General features: G+C 35.7%; 1 pseudogene; it reads right to left on the reverse strand.

Annotated features, from left to right (window-relative positions):
• Positions 1 to 22248, reverse strand: part of LOC101672298 — a 43159-nt pseudogene that overhangs the window by 18491 nt on the left and 2420 nt on the right.

The following is a 22248-nucleotide window of genomic DNA, read 5'->3' on the forward strand; positions in this document are numbered from 1 at the left end:
AATTTTAGGGGCATCGAGGTTCACTTCTCCATTTATCCGTATGACAAATCTTTATCCTCTTTCAGTCCCTCAACTTCTGCACAAGGCCAAGTATTTCTCAGGGCCCTAGAAACCCTGAAAATGTCCATGATTTCCTTCCTGGATTGAAGGTGTTAATGGAAGTAATATTAATGTAAGGTGCCTAGTAAGTCAAATGCTATCTCAGAATCAGTGTATTTGATGACAACATTCTATTATTTGTCCATAACGCAGGAGACAATTTTGCTATACATATACCAAAGTAGTAGGACAAGTATATGTAGAAATTCTACAAAAAGCTAAACTTTGAAATGGCATGTAAACAAATACCAAAAAGGAAAGTAGTTTTGAGGCTGAAACATATTTTGTGTACTACTGATATGTGAGATACATGAAATTGTGGTTGCTTTAGAGGAAAGGTGGAGTCACTGGTGGTATTATTAATGTATATGTTGAGATAATAAAGTTGAACCATTGGTATATATATTCATGAAATGGGCCATTAACATTCTGTTTGTTTTATATTTAACTCTGTAGGGTCTACTAATTTACAATTAAATTAGAAAATCCACTAGGACTAATGAGCTAATAATTGCAAAGAACTCTGAGCATGGATAAAAGGCACCAAGGGAGGACAAACTTCTATTTGTGAAAATCGAAACATCTGAGACTTTAATTACATCCCTTGCTAGAACTGACTTGTAATGAGCTATAGGGACTAGCTCATTAATGCTCTACTACAGGATCCCTAAACAACATATTGAAAGCCACTTCACTTATCAAATTTAAATATACTTAAGAGCAGGCATTTTCTGACAATTCTGTCTCAGCATAGCAGTTTCTCTTTTTTCACTGAAATTCAAAGGATTCTAATTAGTCCTATAGTATAACTCACCTCTGCATTGTCAGGATTTTCATTTCAGTTTTTAAAATGGGTAGTGGGTGTATGTTTGAGGGATATTATTTCAAATATGGGGGAAAGGAATAAATAAAGGAGTTTCTTCAAGTCTCTGTGTAGAGATAGTTATGGGAAAAGGCTCAGTGAAATGCAGACCAAAAAAAAAAAAAAAAAAAAAACACAAAGATATTTGATTTTCAGTGTGGGAACCCTGAGCTTGCCCAAAGCAGCACTGAAGGAAGTGCCAAGGTTTCTCCAACTGTGATATTTGACAATCAAGTGTTTTAGAAAATGTACAATGTTATGTACACACATATATGTACACACATTAGAGATCTGAATTACCAATTTGAAAAATTTTAAGCCTGCTGAAAAATGGAGAACAATGAACAAACACCCTTAGTACAATGAACACCCTTAAATCATTCACTTTGATTACAACATACATTGATCCATTTTATACAAGTTTAAATAGAATACTTATGTTTATATTTAATATTTACATGGGATAATGTTAATTAGTGATCTTTGAGAGGGAATTTAGATGGTGTTAATTTATTTTCAATTAACTCACCTATGTATTTTTTTCTTTTGATTTCAAGTTTTTATTTGATTTCCAGTTAATGTATGATAAAATCAGTTTCAGGTATAGAATTTAGCGATTCATCATGTGCGTATAACACCCAGTGCTCATCACAAGTGCCCTCCATATTACCTATCACCCTTCAAGCCCATCCCCCACCCACCTCCCTCCATCAACTCTGTTTGTTCTCTATCTTTAAGCATGTCTTACAAGAGACACTTCTTGTCCTTTCTTATTTTTCCCCTTCCCTACGATCATCTGCTTTGTTTCTTCAATTCCACACATGAGTGAAATCAGAGTGTATTTGCCTTTCTCTGATGAACTTATTTTGCTTAGCATTATACACTCTAGCTCCATCCTCATCATTGCAAGTGACAAGATTTTATTCTTTTTGATGACTGAGCAATATTCCATTGTATATGTATATATCACTTTTTAAAATTTTTATTTAAATTTAATTAACATATAGTGGATTATTGGTTTCAGAGATAGAGATCAGTGATTCATCAGTCTTACATAATATCCAGTGCTGATTACATCATGTATCCTTCCTAATGTCCATAACCCAGTTACCCCATCCCTCCACCCCTAACCCCTTCCTATGATTAAGAGTCTCTTATGGTTTATCTCCCTCTCTGATTTTATATTATTTTTTTTCCTCTTTTCCCCTATGATCCTCTGTTTTGTTTCTTAAATTCCACATCTGAGTGAGATCATATGATAACTGTCTTTCTCTGATTGGCTCACTTAGCCTGGCATAATACCCTCTAGTTCCAACCATGTCATTGCAAATGGCAAGATTTCATTCCCTTTGATGGCTAAGTAGTATTCCATTACACACACATACACCACATCTTCTTTATCCATTCACCCATCAACAGACATCTGGGTTCTTTCTATAGTTTGGCCATTGTGGACATTGCTGCTATAAACACTGTGGTGCAGGTGCCCCTGTGGATCATTACATTTGTATCTTAAGGGTAAATACCCAGTAGTGCAATCGCTGGGTCACAACAATTGCAACAATTGTTGTGCAACAACTGCACAACAAGTGCAATTGCTGGAACAACAATAGAGGGTAGTTCTATTTTCAACTTTTGAGGAATCTTCACATTGTTTTCCAGAGTGGCTGCACCAGCTTGTATTCCCAGAAAAAGTGTAAGGAGGTTTCTCCTTTCTCCACATCCTTGCCAATACCCACTGTTTCTTGTATTGTTAATTTTAGCCATTCTGACAGGTGTGAGTTTGCTTCTCATTGTGGTTTTGATTTGTATTTCCCTGATGAATGATGTTGAACATCTTTTCATGTGCCTGTTAGCCATCTAGATACCTTCTTTAGAAAGTTGTCTATTCATGTCTTCTGCCCATTTCTTGACTAGATTATTTGTTTTTTGAGTGTTGCGTTTGATAAGTTCTTTTTAGGTTTTGGATACTAACCCTTTATAAGATATGTCATTTACAAATATCTTCTCCCATTCTCTAGGCTATCTTGAGTTTTGTTGATTGTGTCCTTCACTTTCAGCAGCTTTTTATCCCGATGAAGTCCCAATAGTTCATTTTTGCTTTTGTTTCCCTTGCCTCTAGTGACATGTCTAGTAAGCTGTGCTCTGGCTGAGGTCAAAGTGGTTGCTGCCTGTGTTCCCCTTTAGGATTTTGATGGCTTCCTGTTTCATATTTAGGTCTTTCATCCATTTTGAATTTATTTTTGTGTACGGTATAAAAAAGTGATCTAGTTTTATTCTTCTGCATATGGCTGTCTAGTTTTCCTAACACCATTTGTTGAAGAGACTATCTTTTTTCCATTGGACCTTCTTTCCTGCTTTGTTGAAGATTAGTTGACCACATAGTTGTAGGTTGATTTCAGGGTTTTCTACTGTTCCACTGATGTATGTATCTGTTTTTATGCCAGTACCATACTGTCTTGATGACTACAGCTTTGTAATACAGTTTGAAATCCAGAAAAGTGATGCCTCCAAGCTTTGCTTTTCTTTTTCAAGATTGCTTTGACTAGTTGAGGTCTTTTGTGGTTCCACACAAATTTTAGGATTTATTTTGGCTCTGTGAAAAATGCTGTTGGCATTTTGACAGGGATTGCACTACGTGTGTAGATTGCTTTGGTACAGACATTTGAACAATATTTGTTCTTCCAGTCCTTGAGTGTGGAATTTTTTTCTATTTCTTTGGGTACTTTTCAATTTCTCTCATAAGTGTTCCATAGTTTTACCTCTTTCGTTAGGTTTATTTCTAGGTATCTTATAGACTTTGGTGCAATTTTAAGAGGGATCAATTCCTTGATTTCTCTTTCTGTTGCTTCATTATTAGTATATAGGAATACAACACATTTCTCTACATTTTTATACCCTACAATTTTTCTGAATTCATGTATCAGTTCTAGTAATTTTTTGGTAGTCTTTTTAGTTTTCTACATAGAGTATCATGTCGTGCAGGAAGGATGAAAGACTGACTTCTTCCTTGCCAATTTGGATGCCTTTTATATCTTTCTGTTGTCTGATAGCTGAAGCTAGGACTTCCAGTACTCTGTTGAACAACAGCAATGAGAGCAGACATCCCTGTCTTGCTCCTGACTAAAGAGAAAAAGTTGTCAGTTTTTCCTCATTGAGGATATTAGCTATGGGTCTTTCATATACAGCCTTCATGATGTTAATATATGTTCCCTCCATCCCTACTCTGTTATTATTTCTATCAAGAATTGATGCAGTATTTTCTTAAATGCTTTTTCTGCATGTACTGAAAAGAGCATATGGTTCTTATCCATTTATTGTAATACAATGGTGATATATTACTTACATAAATTTTATAAAAGTAAAATATCCTAAAAACCATTCTTACTGCATCATTTGGAAATAATCTCATTAGGGAGCTAACAAAAGTTTTATGAATTTCATGTTATGCATTTGATTCTATGTGTAGAGTTAAGATCTGTCATCAACTGTGTTATAGATACCTGAAAAATAGTAAAAATTAAGGATTTTTATTTTTCTAATGCACCAGGGCTTCACAGGTAATAAGTCTAGGACTGGTTTCTTGGCCCCAAAGGGTTATAAAAATGCTCAGACTGCTTCCATCTTTCTCAGTCATTCTTATGTATTCAGGGCCACATGGTCTTAAGAATAGTCAAGGTCCAGTATCAAGTCCCCATTTCAATGAGGGGAAAGGAAGACAGCATCTTCCAGTTAAGTTTGCCAAGTTGAAGGAGTTCTTTTTTTGTTTTCCCCCAAAATCTCAACTAAATATCTTCTGTTTATATTCCTCTGTGTACAACAAAGTTTCATGGCCATGTTAATCAGTAGACAAAGTTGGAGAATGGTTTTTGCTGGGCACAGAGTCACCTCCAGCAAAACTGAATCATAAAACACATCATTTTATATACCCCTAAAAAAGAAAATCTCCTGCTAATTAAGCTATGGTATGATTTTCTTTCTACTTAGAACACTTACTTGATAATCACTGAAAGAATACTTTTAGATTTTTGTTTACACTTAGAATGTTATCATATATATTATTCTGTGTCCAGGACAATGTACACACATACACTTTTTATTTCAGTGGTAAGTCATAACAATCTCGTCAAAGACATTGTGAAAATCAATTAAATTCAACATGAGTGGTACCAACTACAAACAAAATTCAGTTGATAATGACGACAGTGTGACTAGCACCCACCAAATTCACCTAAGATCAGGTGATGACAATTATGTATTGATGCCTCTTGGCCAACAGTGATGGCAAAACACAAACAATGGCAAGAGCATGAAACAAAAACAACTTTGTCCTGGAACCAGTCCGTAGGGTACCTAAAAATTAACTAGACTAATTTTGGATAGTTGGTGATATCTGCAACATGACTACTTGACTGTGTGTGGCAGAAACCTTCAATTTAATTCAGATTCTTTTAAAAGGTAGGTGGTAGTGTTCTCTCCTAAATAACTTTAAGAATTAAATGTGAGTACTTTCAAAAGGTAAAAAAATCCAGAAACCAGATAAAGGATGTTAGATTTCATAAGCACAATTGAGGGAGGAAAAAAGTACGCTGGGTCCTGGGGAAAGAAAAGGAGAATAAATCAGAGTATAGAGAAAAAACAGATATTTGTTCAGTGCAACCTTGAAAAAAATAAAGGAACTGGTAGTAAAGAACATCTAGGCATTGGAATTGGATCCTTGAGCATGTTATGGGCACATTCTTAAGCTGGAGTGAGGGGCAAATGTGCTGATAGGATGATAACTAGTTCAGTCTTCTGCTCTGATATTGCATGCTCTTCATCAGAGTAACTAAGGTCATAAAATTCATCACCTAGCAGAGTATCTGGCATACAGCAGTGCTCAAAATTATTGATTATATTAAATTAGAAGGTTGAATTTTTTTATTGGGATGGGGTGTTGAAAGATACCCCAGGGTATTTATGAGACTGACACGCTACCTACTGTGCTAACGAGGCACCTACCCCAGGGTATTTATAAGCATTCTTTTTTGGTTGAGTATGTTAAATAGGAGTTTCTCTCAGATTTTTTATTTTTGGGGGGTGATTTTGGGGTGGTATTCAGGTTATTCTCCAACTCGGAATCTAGGTGGAAACTACTGGGTAGGAACCAGAATACTTGTCGAAACGAAAGAATCTGACTAAAATGTTAATACTAAAATAATATCCTAGTTGTCTATCTTCTTATAAGACAAGCATGAGATATACTGTCAGTAAAAAAATGTATTCTAAACTTATACTAGATATCGTTCAGTCACATTTATTATGCACCTGCTTTCTATAGCTTTCTGAATAGGAGATAACATAAGAGACTGGTAGAGTGTAAAGAGAGTCTTGGATTCAATGACTAAGTCTTCTGTGCCCTGTACTCCAGATCTGCAAAATCAGCATCTCTGCAGTTATGACTGCGGCATATGTAATTTTTAAATCTTCCAAGGGGTTGCAGATATGCAGCTATGTTTAGGATCCTCTAGACTCGATCATTTCTAGAGTTTCTTTCGGCTTTCAAATTTCATCTTTTAAGACATTTGTCATGTATTCAATAAACGTCCTAGCTTTTACTAGCAGCTGGCAGTTCTGCTAGTTTTCATCTCTCCTTAAAATGTAGAAGACCACGAAAACCTCATAAACCTCAGATATGCTCAGGTTTATGAAATTCCAGAGTCAATTAAAGACCCAAGAGATGGAAAGTCTGAGAAATTCCCAGAAGTATGGGAGAAGAGCGAGAGTGTTCTGATCTTATGATGTTAGTATTTCTATTTTATGTCTCCAATTCTTGGCCTCTATGTTCTTCTGTAGGAGCAGAACTTTAATGATTACAATCACAATGGTCTCTCTGCCATGGAATGAAGGGTGGTTTGGAGATCATCAAACTATTCTGATGGAAGAACAAGACTGCTGAACCAAAGACTGCACATAAGGGACAGCTGTTACTTTAAGAAGGAGAAAAACACTCAACAGTAACTACATAAGAAAAAGAGTAATGTGCCTAATAATATACAAAGCAACATATTATATTAATATACCAAATACTACATTAATATACAAAAAATAAATTATATAGTGATATTTTACTACTGAGCCCACATGACATGTGAGAAAATCTTCTACTTGAAGAGGTCCAGTGGTGGGTTTGTCCCTCATATTAGGGAACTCAACAAATAAATATATTTGCCTTCAAGTGGAAGCAAAGTCAGGTATCTATCAGTCTTCTATTTAATTGACCTACACCACCTTATAATCAAACAAACATGGTATTGTTTCAAAATTAGGAGACTTCAACTTTGGAAGCTGTGAAGCAGACTGCACGAGCACCAGACTGACATTCACGGCCATGGCTACAGTGAAAGCTATAATGAAAAAGGGTTATGTACATAACAGCAATTTCCCAGTAAAAGTAATTCTAAATATGCCACATAGATTCTTGAAGCTAACAGGACCTTTAAAGATCTTACAGTTCCTAAAAATAAGTAGGAAATTGCCAGGAAGAAACGCAAACCAAGGGATTCTGGCAGATTTAAGTGTTCAGGTCTATGTGCAAATACAACAAGAAAATGGCAAGTTGTGAAAAATAATAGTACTTTTAGTTGACAGACATAAAAATAAGCTTGTGAAGAGTGTGATGGGTTAGATTTTTGCTTCTCCCTTCACTGTCCCTTCCTGCAGGAGGATTTCACACTCTATTGATATCCTTGTCTATGCCATTTCTCTTGACCAATAAAATAAGAGCAAAAGAGCAAAGACCAAAGTCTAAAAAACAATCTGTGTACGGTCTACTATATACATTTTTTCTTCATTGACTTCCCAGATTGAATTTGCTCCTTCAGATGGCTTCCAGAATAAAAGTAACTTGGAGAACTGCAGTCAACATGCAAAGACATATATCATGAGAAAGAAATAAATCTTTGTTACTGTAAGTCATTGACATTTGGGGGGCCATTTGTTTCTGTTGTATAATACCACTTAAGCTGATTGATACAAAGTGCTTCATATGTCAGTGTTTGAGATAGATTTAATACTGAAGTCTGTGAGGATTCACTGATGGTTTCTAAACTAAGGGGTAAAATAGATAGTTGACTCTGTTAACTAGGAGAGATGAAATGAAAAAATAATGAAGCTGTAGGTAGCAAGAAGGCACTTCTATTAGCAAGCCCTGAACAAAAATGGTTGTTCAATATATGGTATCATTTCTCATATTGGCATGTTTCTAAACATTCTCATCTCAAAACACAATAAATTAAAGAACAAGACAGAATATATGTAAGTAAATAATATATTCTCATGCTTCACCCTATTCCCAGCCACTCCATGGCAATTACTAGTAAGAGGCAATATATTCTTTGCTAATTATTGTATTTGTTAATATTAAATAGTCATGATATATTAAAAATAATTGCTATCTATCAAAGCTTTTTATTTTATTTTTTAATTAATTTATTTTTTATAAACATATTTTTATCCCCGGGGTACAGGTCTGTGAATCACCAGGTTTATACACTTCACAGCACTCACCAAAGCACATACCCTCCCCAATGTCCATAATCCCACCCCCTTCTCCCAAACCCCCTCCCCCCAGCAACCCTCAATTGCACTATTGGGTATTTACCCTAAAGATACAAACGTAGTGATCCAAAGGGGCACGTGCACCCGAATGTTTATAGCAGCAATGTCCACAATAGCCAAACTATGGAAAGAACCTAGATGTCCATCAACAGATGAATGGATCAAGAAGATGTGGTATATATATACACAATGGAATACTATGCAGCCATCAAAAGAAATGAAATCTTGCCATTTGCGACAACATGGATGGAACTAGAGCGTATCATGCTTAGCGAAGTAAGTCAAAGCTTTTTAAAAAACTAAAATGCCATAGGAAGTTCTGTATTCTTAAAAAGTCAGGTTAGAATATCTGCTTTTAGGATTAATATTATATAGCCTACATTTATAATGTCTAAGAAAAAGAGTGATTGTCTAACACCCCATGCCATTATGTTTATTTGCCCAGATTCCTGATAGAAACTGGCACAACCATTGTGGTATCCTATGTTCTCAAAAAGGATGTATGAATATGAACACCGTCAGTCGTCCATTGAAGGGATTCACTGAAAAAACAACAGTAAAACAAAATTTTTTCACAAAAATATTAATAAATGGACAGATGTTGATTTAGGAGTATAGTAGTAGAGGATATCCTGAAACAGCTGTCAAGATGTTTCCCCAATTTCTGGATGTTTGGCAATTATGAAGGCCAAATATTTGGATCTCTTCTTCAATTTTTTTGAACATTGAGATTTTATTTGGGAAAATATACCATTCAAAAATCAAGAGGAAAAGATCCTCTAAGAGAAGGGAATTTTTAAGTATTTTTTTTTCTTTTAAAGTCAGATTGGTTTCATTAAGTTCATCAGACAAGCTCGTAATGCCTCCTCTCACCTGGTTTAACTGGTCTTAGAGGCTGAGGGGAAGTTTTTAGCTCAAATCAGAGCAATCTAGAAGAAAATTTCTCAAATTGCAAAATGGGTTCTTAGAAATCAAGAAACTTCTACTCTTTGGTGATACATTCAGAAATGCAAAATCTGAACAAATTTCTCCAGTGACTATAAAGGCATGTTTAAGATCTTCAGAAATAGCTTATTATGCATTTTTCCAAGCATGTCTTCTGAATAATTGTATGATATAAAATAGCTCCCATTTTTTCTCATCTGAATGCAGATTGGTTTACCAGCTGAGAGACAACATGTCTGATTTATGTTTGTGAAAGATGACAGAATCTTGTTTCTCTTCAGGACAGGGATAATCCAGTGTGGGAAATATTAGAAGCAACTAAAATTACTCAGTCAATAGAACTGATGTTTCTTGTTTATTCTGTTTTCAGCCTTCAGGGCACAGGATTCAAAGTAATTCCCAAAGAAGAGACTTACAATAATTATAAGAAAGAGTTCAGGAAATAGTTACTGCTCAAATTAAGGAATAAAGAAATCATAGGAGACTTGCTGATAAAAACAAATATGTTCAGTGGGACAAAAAGGTGGAAAAGCAGAGGCTATCTCTCAAATTAAGGAGAGAGAAATGACACCATTCCTAAAGAAAAGAGTAGAGATAATTTGGCAGAGTAAAGTTAGTAAGACAAAATCTGTGATGTGCCCAGAAAGCTCAATGGACAGATGCCTTTGGTGAACAAATTAAAATCATTATTTTAAAAGATGGAGAATCTCAGAGATTCAAATACTTTTAGGATCTCTGTATTCACAGGACAGTCCATGTATGGTTGAATCCGAAAACAGACTCTTTGAAACACATCTAATTCCTATAATAAGAGAGAGAATATGGGTAAAGTGGCAGAGAAGCTCCAGGACAAATGCCAAGCATTGATTGAACAGAAGGAAATGTCTGGCATTGTTTTTCTTCATAAACATCTTTTTTTTTTTTTTTTTTTTTTTTTTTAGTTTTTGGAAATGATCCTTTCTTAATTAATTTATATTCAGTTCATTCATTTTATTGTGTGGGACTCCATCATGTGAGTTCTTAATAATTTATTATTCTACCTCCAGTGAATAATTAAGATATGTTATGTGTATGTATAGTTATGTGTATGTATATATATAGTTATTTTAGTTGTGTGTGTATATATATATATACATACATACATATGCCTAAATGGGGAATTGGTGAGTCATAGAATATGCATATCTCCAACTTCATTTCCCAAACAGATGGTTTCAATTAATATTCTCACCAATAATGTGCGAGAACTCCCTTTTCTCTACATTCTGCTCAGATTTAGTATTGTTTTCTTCCTTTAAAATAGTGTTTTGTCCTATATTTCTTATTGAATTTCTAAGATACATATTCATGTATGTGTCCATTCCATCCTTTACTCGTTGCACGCATTGTAGATGCCTTCTCCCAGTGCTGTGGGTGACTATACATAGAAGTTTTTAATAGTGGTATGTTTAAATGTATTTATTTATCCTTTTCAATGATTTAAGAAACCCCTCTCTACTAACATCATGAAGACATTTTCTATGTTTCCTTCTAAAAGTTTTTAAAATTTAATTTTACATATTTTATCATCTGGAAATTATTTTTACTTTGTGAAGAGATTTTTAAAAATGCATGTATAGCCACATTTCCAGCATTAATTACCAAACTACTGTACTGGTTTTTTCTTACATTGATAGCTTTGGTTCCCACTCTCAGCAGGCAGTATTTCACTGCACATCTAACACAAGTTAAATATATAGGTTTATTTCCCCCTCACATATGCCAAGGCGTTAAAAAGGAAAAGGAGTTGAAGAAGCAAAGATAAGTTGTATTTGGACAAAAATTTTGATTAGAGTTAATTTGATTAGAGTTAACGTCCAGTTAAGTGCTGTGAGTCCTTACTTTTATGAAGAAGTGGTGGGTGCGTGGGTGTGCAAACTTCAACTGAAGTCTAGTGATAGCAGCTTCAGGTGAGCACTAATGGAGATTTAGATACGACCCCTGCAATTTGGAGAACTGGTGTATGACTCCCAATTGGGAAATAGAGACACTGCCAGAAATAACCCGTACCATCAGAAAGGGAGGATTCCGTTAAGAAGTAGGTGTATTCCTACCGACACTAGATCCAAGGGCAATTTCACCAGACAGACATCGATTTCACCAGACATAGATTATTAGAGAGAGCACTGACATTTATTTGTCTTAGAAAGAGCTTCTAATAACTAGTTGGAGGGGAGATAAGACTTCATCTGAGAGGAAACTATACACGGAAGGTGTCAGATATTGATGTGCTCACCGAAGACCACACACAGCACCTCAAAAAAGAAAAAGCCCTTACTCTCCTAGTATTTAGATAATTTAATAACAGCTTAGAACAACACTAGTCAAGAGAGAAATATTTTGTTCTCATATCTCTTGTTCATCTTCTTCCTCTCCACATGAACCTTGGACATGTCAGAAACCATGGGAATAAGGGATGTATGGGAAATAGAGGGATAGAAATATGGGAGATAAGGGATATAAGAAACAAGTTAGGGAAATTGAGAAGGAGCTGGGCATGCCTGCTTTCCCACTGAAGATAATCTTCCCAAATTAGGCCTACGTGGAGAGGTGAAAGAAAATAAAATTTATTAAAAAGTTTTTATAATATTACAATGAACATTCAAATACTCAACAATTAGATTCAACATGTAGCTTCCAATGTTGCCCTGAAGGTGGACATTCAGTCAGCAGACAGAGAAAAAGATAGGGGAGAACAGCTTGGCAGCTTTTATGGGCTAATACCGGAAGTAGAGGTGTAAGTTTTGCACACATTTCATTGATCGGAATTCATTCCCATGGCATTACCTTGAAGAAAGGAAGGCTGGGAAATGTAATCCCTGGCTGACTACCTCAATTTGGCAAAAAATCTAGGCTGAAATAGGGTCATGACTGTGGTGTTCAGGAGGCTGTCTCACCACATTTATTTTCTTTTCTTAACAATTAGAACTCATGCACTTAAAATTCGTGTGTGTGTCTCTGTGTATGTGTATGTGTGTGTCTGTCTACCTCTGTGTGCGTGTGTGTGTGTGTGTGTGTGGTGTGAGTTAATAATCTAAAAGTTCAAAGTCTTGATTATTTCCCCAGATTGGATATGTCATTATTGAACAGATACTGGAGGATGTTCTTTTTACTAAATGAGAGATAAGAAAACCTATGGGGCCAACCTGGGATTTAATCAAGGGACAAAGGCAGAATTAATTTCACAGAAAGACTTTGGACAGGTAATAGGGGAAAGAGGAAAACTGTTTTCCTATATCTCTGATAAGTCCTACTTGTCTCTGCCTTGACATTTTAAAAACATATGTAATTCTTGAATTTAAATTTAGTATGGGCCTAATCTACCCTCTAGTAATTCTACATTCAGAATAATTAAAAGGAACAAATCAACATACACCATCTCCACTAATTGAAAGACTTATTAATGTGTAGTAATAAAATGCAAAGAGAAAAGGCAAGATCTAATCAGGTAAAAGTCACAGGTATAGGATGAAGTGTCTTGTTTTTAATTTTGGTGTCATGTAGTTAGATGCTCAACTCTTTGTTTCTGTGTTCCTTGAGCTAAGTGATACTGGGATACAGCACAACTATCATAGGTGATTAATCAGTCCAGTACAGAGTCTCTACCATATTTAAGATACATCAACTCTCAAAACAATCTGTGCCTTGAAATCTATTTGCATTATAAAACTAGCCAAAAAATCTGATAACATTCTATGGTAAAAAAGTATTTATTGCCAGTATTAATTTCAAAATATTTGTGGGCTTTATGATCCAGCTAATATGGTAAAAGAATGTTTTCTATGCCATATTTAAAACCTACATTCATTTTTTATTGTAACATTTGTAAAATGCTGACTCTGCTGAAGACAGGGACAAGTGCATACCTAAAGTACAGAGAAAATAATTAAATTAAGTACCATGGCTGTGATGGTTAACTTAAGTGTTAACATAACTGGAGCAAAGAGTACCTATATATTTAGTCAAACGTTATTCTAAGTGTTTCAGTGACGTATTTTGGAAGAGATCAACGCTTAAACTGGAAGACTGAATAAAGCAGATTGCTCTCCTTATGTGGATCAATCTCATCCCATCACTTGAAGGACCCGAACAAAACAAAAAGTCTGGCCTTCCTCTGACTGAGAAGAGAGCATTCTCGTCTGACTGCCTTCAAGCTGGGACATCAAATCAAAAATTTGACTATTTTGGGGTCTGGAGTCTGTTAGTTTTTGGATAGAAATTATACCATTTGCTCTTTGGTTCTCAGACTTTCAGATTTGGACTAGAACTAAACCATTGGCTTTTCTGGGTCTTCAGTTTGTTGACTCACTTTGCAGATCTTGGGATTTGCCTGTCTCCATAGTCACATGAGCCAATGCCTCCTAATAAACTTCCATATATATATATGGAAAATATATGTGTGTGTGTATATATGTGTGTGTGTGTGTGTGTGTGAAATAAAGAGACTTACTGGGGAACCTGGGTGCTGCAGTCAGTTAAGTGTCTGACTCTCAGTTTCAGTTCTGGTTATTATCTCAGGGTCATGAGCTTGAGCCCCATGTTAGGCTCCATGCTCAGCCTGGAGTCTGCTTAAGATTCTCTCTCCCTCTGCCCCTCCCCCTGACTTTCTCTCTCTCTAAAACTAAATAAATCTTTAAAGATAACAAAGAACAACAATAAAGAGAGATTTACCACAGAAATTTTTAGCAGATTTACCAAAGAAAATTGTGAAACCTCATTTTTTTTAAAGATTTTATTTATTTATTTGACAGACAGAGATCACAATTAGGCAGAGAGGCAAGCAGAGAGAGAGGGGGAAGCAGGCCCCCGCTGATCAGAGAGCCTGATGCGGGGCTCCATCCCAGGATCCTGAGATCATAACCTGAGCTGAAGGAAGAGGCTTTAACCCACTGAGCCACCCAGGTGCCCCTGTGAAGCCTCATTTGACAATAGGACAAATTCTCCTTGATACAATATCTGTATCTTTAACCGACTTCAGTGAAATAAGAATTATAACTTTTGCTACTACTTTTCTTTCTGTCAGAATTAACTAATGTGAAGGCTTGATCCTCAAAAAATAACATGAGGGAAATAATCCTATTAAGAATAACCATTCATTATTTAGCTAGCAGAGCATACCCTGCCCTTGCCACTGTGTTCCCTTCCAAATCCTCTCCTTCCAACTTGCTCCACTTGGCAAATGTCCTTCCAAAGCCATTCTTGCCCAGACACACTCTACAAGCAAGCCCGGCAGGGACCAGCACATTCCAACGTGACTCTTACACTGGTGAAGGCGAAGATAACCACATAAATCAGTGTGCCTGTGGTTCCAGCAGCCAAACATTATAGTTCAGAGAGAGAGATGTCCTGAAGTTTGGTGCAACTGCAGTCCAGCTAAGTCCAACAGACAAACTAAGCAAGCATCTGGTCTGACTGCTGACACCACCCAACCATAAGCCTGTGGTGGCCCCAGATAGGTCCCTTAACTACAGGGACTAAATCCTGCCCCAAAAGGCAAAGTGGACTGAAGGCAAATACAACCTTGACACACAGTAGGGTGCACACAGCCCACATAGGAAACACCCCTGGAGTACCTGATCCTGGTGAACAGGAGATATTATGCAACAGGGCACCACAGGACCTCTCCTTCAAGGCCACTACTATCAAGATCAGGAGATAGAGCTGACTTTCCCAACTCATAGAAACAAATGTAGACAGACAAAATAAGGAGACAGAGCAGTCTATCCCAAATGAAAAAACTGACAAAGCCACAGCAAAAGAACTAAATGAAACAGAGATAAGCAATATGCCTGATAAAGAATTCAAAGTAATGGTCACAAAGATGACTCACTGGACTTGAGAAAAGAGTGGAAAATCTCAGTGAGACCTTCAGAAAAGACACAGAAAACATAAAATAGAACTCGTCAGAATAAGGAACTCAACTGCAATTAAAAATACACTAAAGGGAATCAATAGCAGACTACACACACACACACACACACACACACACACACACAAATGAAAATGAAAACACATAGTCCAAAATCTTTGGGATGCAGCAAAAGCCATTATAAGAGGAAAGTTTATAGTAATATAGGTTGATCTCAAGAAATAAGAAAAGTCTCAATGTAATCTTTCACCTAACAGAAATGGGAAATAAAGAAAAAATGAAATCCAAGGCCGGTAGAATGAAGGAAACAATAAAGACTAGAGCAGAAATAAATAAAATACAGACTAAAAAGGGGGCAATCTAAAAGATCAGTGAAGCTTGAAGCTTTTGTTGATCTTTCAAAAGATCAACAAAATTGATAAACCTTCAGCCAGAGTAATCAAGGAAAGAACAGAGAGGACTCATATAAATAAAATGAGAAATGAAGGAGAAGTAACAACTGATTCTAAAGACGTACAAATACTTAAAAGACAATATTATGAAAATTATATGCCAATAAATTGGAAAACCTGGAAGAAATTGATAAGTTCCTAAAAACATCTACTCTTCCAAAACTGAATCAGGAAGAAATAGAAAATTTGGACAGACCAATTACAAGCAATGAAATTGAGCCAATATCAAAAAACTCCCAACAAAAATCTACAGCCAGAAGGCTTCACAGGTGAATTCTCTTAAACACTTAGAGATGGGTTAATACCTATTCTACTCAACTATTCCAAAAAAAAAAAAAAAAAAGGGAAGAAAGCTTCCAAATTCATTCTATGAAGACAACATTACTCTGATACCAAAACCAGATAAAGACAGTACAAAAAACAAACAAACAAACAAAACACCCAAAACTATATGCCATTATCTCAGGTGAAAATAAATGCAAAAATACTCAACAAAATATTGGCAAACCTAATCCAACAATACATTAAAAATTATTCACCATGATCAAATGGTATTTATTCAAGAGATGAAAGTGTGGCTCAATATTCACAAATCAACATGATAAATCACAGTACCAAGAGAAAGAATAAAAACCATATAATCATCTCAATAGAAGCAGAAAAAGTATTTGACAAAGTACAACACCGATTCATGATAAAATCTTCAACAAAGTAGATTTAGAGGGAATATACCTCAACAGAATAAAGACTATATATGTAAACCCCACAGCTAATACATTTAAAGATCAAAAACTGAGAGCTTTTTCCTCTAAGATCAAAAACAGAAAAAGGATGTTCACTTACCATCTTTATTCAATATAGTACCAGAAGTCCTAGTCACAGCAATCAGACAACAAAAAAGAAATAAAAGGCATCCAAATTAGTAAAAAGTAAAATTTCACTATTTGTAGATGACATCAGACAATATATAGAAACTCTGGAAGACTCCACTGAAAAACTGTTAGAATTGATAAATGAATTAAGTAAAGCTTCAGGATACAAAACCTTTATACAGAAATTTGTTGCATTGTATACATTAACAATGAAATAGCAGAAAAAAAATTAAGAAAATAATCTCATTTATAATTGCACCAAAAAGGAATAAAATACTTAGGAATAAACTAAAGCAAGGAAGAAAGACCTATATTCTGAAAACTATAAAACATTAATGAAAGAAATCAAAGATAACACAAACAAATGGAAAGATACTCCATGCTCACAGATTAGAAGAACACATATTGTTAAAATGTTGATACTATGTAAAGCAATCAACATATTAAATGCAATCCCTTTCAGGATACCAACATTTTTCACAGAACTAGAACAGATAATCCTAAAATTTGTATGGAACCATTAAAGACCCTGAATTAGCTAAAGAAATTTTTAGAAAGAACAAAGCTGGAGGTATTATGATACCAGATTTCAAGATATAGTACAAAGTTGTAGTAATCAAAACAATATGGTACTGACATAAAAACAGACACATAGGTCAATAGAACAGAATAGAGAACCCAGAAATGGACCCACAGCTCTATGGTCAACTAATCTTTGACAAAATGGGAAAGAATATCCAATAGAAAAAAGACAGTTTCTTTAACAAATGGTGTTGGGAAACTGGACAGCAACATGCAAAAGAATGAAACCAGAATTTCTTACATCATACATGAGAATAAATTCAAAATGGATGAAACTCCTAAAGTGAGAAGGGAAACTATCAAATTCCTGGAGGAGAACATGAGCAGCACCCTCTTTAACATCTGTTGTAGCAACTTCTTACTAGATTCATTCTCCAGAAGCAAGGGAAACAAAGGCAAAAATGAACTATTGGGACTTCATTAAGATAAAAAGATTCTGCACAGTGAAGGAAACAATCAACAAAACTAAAAGGCAATCTACAGATTGGGGAAGATATTTGCAAAGACATATCTGATAAAGGGTCAGTATCCAAATTATATAAAGAACTTATCAAACTCAACATCCCCCTACCAAAATAGGCCAGTTAAGAAATGGACAGAAGATATGAATAGACACTTTTCCAAATAAGACATCCAGATGGCTAACATACACATAAGCAGATGTTTAATATCACTCATCATCAGGGAAATACAAATCAAAACTATAATGAGATACCACCCCACACCTATCAGAATGGCTAAAATTAACACAGGAAACAACAGATGTTGGCGAGGACGTGGAGAATTGTACTTTTGGTGGGAATGCAAACTGGTACAGCCACTGTGGAAAACAGTATGCAGGTTCCTCAAAAAGTTAAAAATAAAAATACCTTATAATCCAGAAATTGCACTGCTAGGTATTTACTGAAAGAATACAAAATAGTAATTCAAAGAGTTACAAACACCCCAATATTTACAGCAGCACTATTTACAATAGCCGAATTATGTAAAGAGTTCAAATGTCCATCAACTGATGAATGGATAAAGATATAGTATATATATGTGTGTGTGTGTGTGTATGTATACACACACAATGGAATATTACTTAACGTTTCAAAAGAATGAAAACTTGCCATTTGCAACAATGCAGAAGGAGCTAGAGACTATTATGCTAAGCAAAATAAGTCAGAGAAAGACAAATATATGATTTCACTCATATGTGGAATTTAAGAAGCAAAACAGATGAACATGGGGAAAAAAAAAGAGGCAAACTGTAAAACTCTTAACTATAGAGAACAAACAGGTTCCTGGGGGGTGTTGGCTGGACTAAATTGGTGATGGGCATTAAGGAGGCATTGGTTGTGATAAGCATCAGTTGTTGTATGTAAGTGATAGATAACTAAATTCTACACCTGAAACCAAGATTACACAGCATGTTAATGAACCAGAATTTACATAAAAATTGAAACTTAAAAAAAGACATTAAAATATTACTTAGAATGGGGTTTTTTGGGGAAGTTAATTCAAAATATTTAAGTCATTTTGTCTTTCTTAACAATTGCCTATCTTGTCAAAATCTTGGATAATACACTTGATAAAAGATTTCTATCACTATTCATTATGTCTTTTGATTCAAAACATAAATTTGGAAGCTATTAGTTTTTCCTCATTGTACTCCTAAGGAGATAGTTCTAAGGGGGTATTAAGCTCTCTTTAACTAGATTACAGTATTAGAGGGTGGCATTTTGGAGTTAGGAGGGAAATAATTGAACCTCTGAGCTGAGTCATAGCAGGTCCCACTTGAGTTATGTATAGGGACGTAAGAGAATAGTTTCCTCCTGCATCTACCTGCTCAGCCTCATTGAGATACATGTTGTAAAGAGAGTAAAGCCTACTGGAAAAGAGAAAACTCCAACCCAAAGAGGGTGCTGTACCCTCTCCCCCTCACTATAACTTAGGCTTAAGGACAAAGTCCCAGGAAATTCTTATTTCACATAGTCTTATTATCCATTCCTATATTGCTTTCTTTAAACTTCTGCTAATAGGCAGGCAGTAAAAACTTACATACCTACTATTTCTCTGTGGCATCCTGAAAGACACTATTTACATTTGATGTATTTTGGTGGAATAGATACGAATATTCAAAGGGTATCCAAAGGGTATAAGAATATCCAAAGGGTAAAATGTTGAGATGCAAAATAAAAACAGAGTTTTATTGTGTTTTTTTTACTCTAAATCTTGGGATCTAGGTAATCTTTGGCCTAGATCCAAGGTGGATCTTTTGAACAAGACCTGTATAGGAAAAAAGATCCTTTTGCTATTGCAATACTTAGGTAATCTTTTTCCAATTCATGCCTTTTTGGCATCACCACACATACCCCCACCAATCTGACAGTGGCTAATTTGAATATTATCAAGAGACAAAAGTAAATTTGAACTTTGAGTTTAACTATTAGCTTCTTGAGATGTTTCCTTGGAGAGTTTTATTTGTATTTTCAGCTTTTGAGCTCTCAACATTTTATGAAACTTAATATCATATCTTGAATTTTTCTTGAGTCACTCAATAAAGCATCACTACAGAAAAAAAATTAAATGAGAGAAATCATATGCAGTAAACTAGGAAAAGGGTAAAGACAAATAGTCCAAGAAAAAAGAATTGTGAGCTATCACTAGGTAGTTTTTTAAAGAGATACTAAAAAGAATTGTGGAGGGGCACCTCGGTGGCTCAATTAAGTGTTCAACTCTTGATTTGGGCTGAGTTCCCAGTCTCAGGGTCCTGAGATCAAGCCCCGTGTCAGGCTCCCCACTGACAGTGGAACATGCTTAAGATTCTCTCTCTCCTCTCCCTCTGCTTCTTCCACTCACCACGCCCTCAACTCATACTCTCTTGCTCTCTTAAAAAAAAAAAAAGTGGCGGCGGGTGGGGGGCGGTGGGATTGTGGAAACTTGCTTTATCTTAGAGTGGCTTTGATTTTAGGACACTGTTGCTTGACTTGTGAGTCAAAAAATTTCTCCCAATCCTGAATAAATCCTTGACAAAGAGGAAAAAAAAGTTCATATATCAATCTGTATTTTATTATATTATTTAGGTCAGGCTATCTACTGAAACAATTTCAAAATCTCAGTGGTAATAAATTAAAACTTTTTCACTCATGCAAAATCCATTAGGATGAAGAAGGAGGATGAGTGTCCCCCCCCCACCACCACCACAGAATCTCTCAGGGACCCAGGTCCTCCTGTCATGTGGACCCACTGCTCCCTAAGACCTTGGCAGACAGTGAAGAGAGACAAACACACATGGAGAATCACACTGATGCTCTTACTAGCCAGGCCTGAATACGGCATACATCACTTTCACTTCTATTCCCAGAGTCAGACTTCAGTGGCTGAACAGGAAGCTGGAAAATTAGTCCAATTATAAGCCCAAGAGGGGAAAAATGGTTTTTTGTGAACACACACTCTTCACCACAATTCTGATTATTGTGGCTCGGGTGTTCATATTCATTTCCAAAATCATGGAAAAATCACTTTAAAATTGCCAGGACTTCTGTATCAAAGCTTTTGACTTTCAAAATGACATATTTCTACAAGGATCTTTTTATCCTTTCTTGCCTCTATCCCAGCCCAGTTCTGAGGGACATGTTTTATTACTAGATCTTGATAATAGTGTGGGTTAGGGGAGAACCTAGGTCCCAGAGTTCCAACTCCTTGCACTGAGGTGAGAAAAATCAAATGTATTCATCAAAAATCCAGTTTATCAATTGAAGGAAACAATGTAGCAACTCTAGAATCAGAATTGTTAATAAGCAAAAGGGTAACAACTATCAACAGGTAAGAAAGCTGACAGCAGAAAAGTGTTGTTTGCATTTCATAGGAAAACTATCAGCAATTCAGGAATAAGGAAATCCAGTTACAAAAGTTTTTGATCTAGAAGTTAAAACGGGAGCTGTGGGAAACAGTAAAGGAAAGGAAGGGAGACATTCAAACTCAGCATATATTAGTTTTATTCACAATCAAGGAGAAATGGATCAAATTAAGAACAATGAAGTATTAAAATCTCAACTGGCTTTTTCAAAAGGCTATTGAGATACACCAAAGTGTTAAAAAAAAAAAAAGATTTCTGGAGTCAATATAGCCAGATTTCATTCTATAGATAATAAGTTAACGATGCAAAGAGTACTTTTGCTGCAACAGGAGGAGAGAAGTTTTCTTGAGGTAAGGGAATTCAAGGAAAAATATGTTTGAGAGAGAAATATATGCACGTGCTTGCAATGGACCCAAAAGTATAGGTTTGGAAAGTAAAACAATTCCAACTCCAGTTCATAAGTCTATTCTCCAGCAGGGACAAATGTGAATTCAGGAAGACATTTTTTCCTGGTAGGAAGAATCCAAGGTGGAAGAAATTCAGGAGCTGGAGGCAGGTACTTCAGCTATGATTAGGATGGGACAGAAATGTCAGCAAATGGCTAAGGAATGTGGTGGTTCTTTTGGAGATGGAAAACTTCAGAGAGAGAATTTGGGAGAATAGGAACTAGAAGGCCATAAACTATAACTAGTCCTTGTAAGTCTGTGACTCTCAGCTCAGGGTGGAAATTCTAGTCCCAGTCAGAGACCACACTCAAAAACTGGGATTCCTAGAACTTGGTTCTAATTAACATCAGTTGATGAATTGGGATGTAAAGGAGAAGAGGTGGCATTAATAAAGGGGAATGTTTGACCACTGCCTTATCTATATTAAGAATATAAGGATATTTTGTAGATTCTGGATGGAACTAGAGCATATGATGCTTAGCGAAATAAGTCAAACAGAGAAAGACAACTATCATATGATCTCCCTGATATGAGGAAGTGGTGATGCAACATGGGGGCTTAAGTGGGTAGGAGAAGAATCAATGAAAGAAGATGGGATTGGGAGGGAGACAAACCATAAGTGACTCTTAATCTCACAAA

Source organism: Mustela putorius, unplaced genomic scaffold (assembly GCF_011764305.1).
Source record: "Mustela putorius furo isolate JIRA1106 unplaced genomic scaffold, ASM1176430v1.1 tig00000580_pilon_pilon_pilon, whole genome shotgun sequence".
In the NCBI taxonomy this organism is placed as follows: Eukaryota; Metazoa; Chordata; class Mammalia; order Carnivora; family Mustelidae; genus Mustela; species Mustela putorius.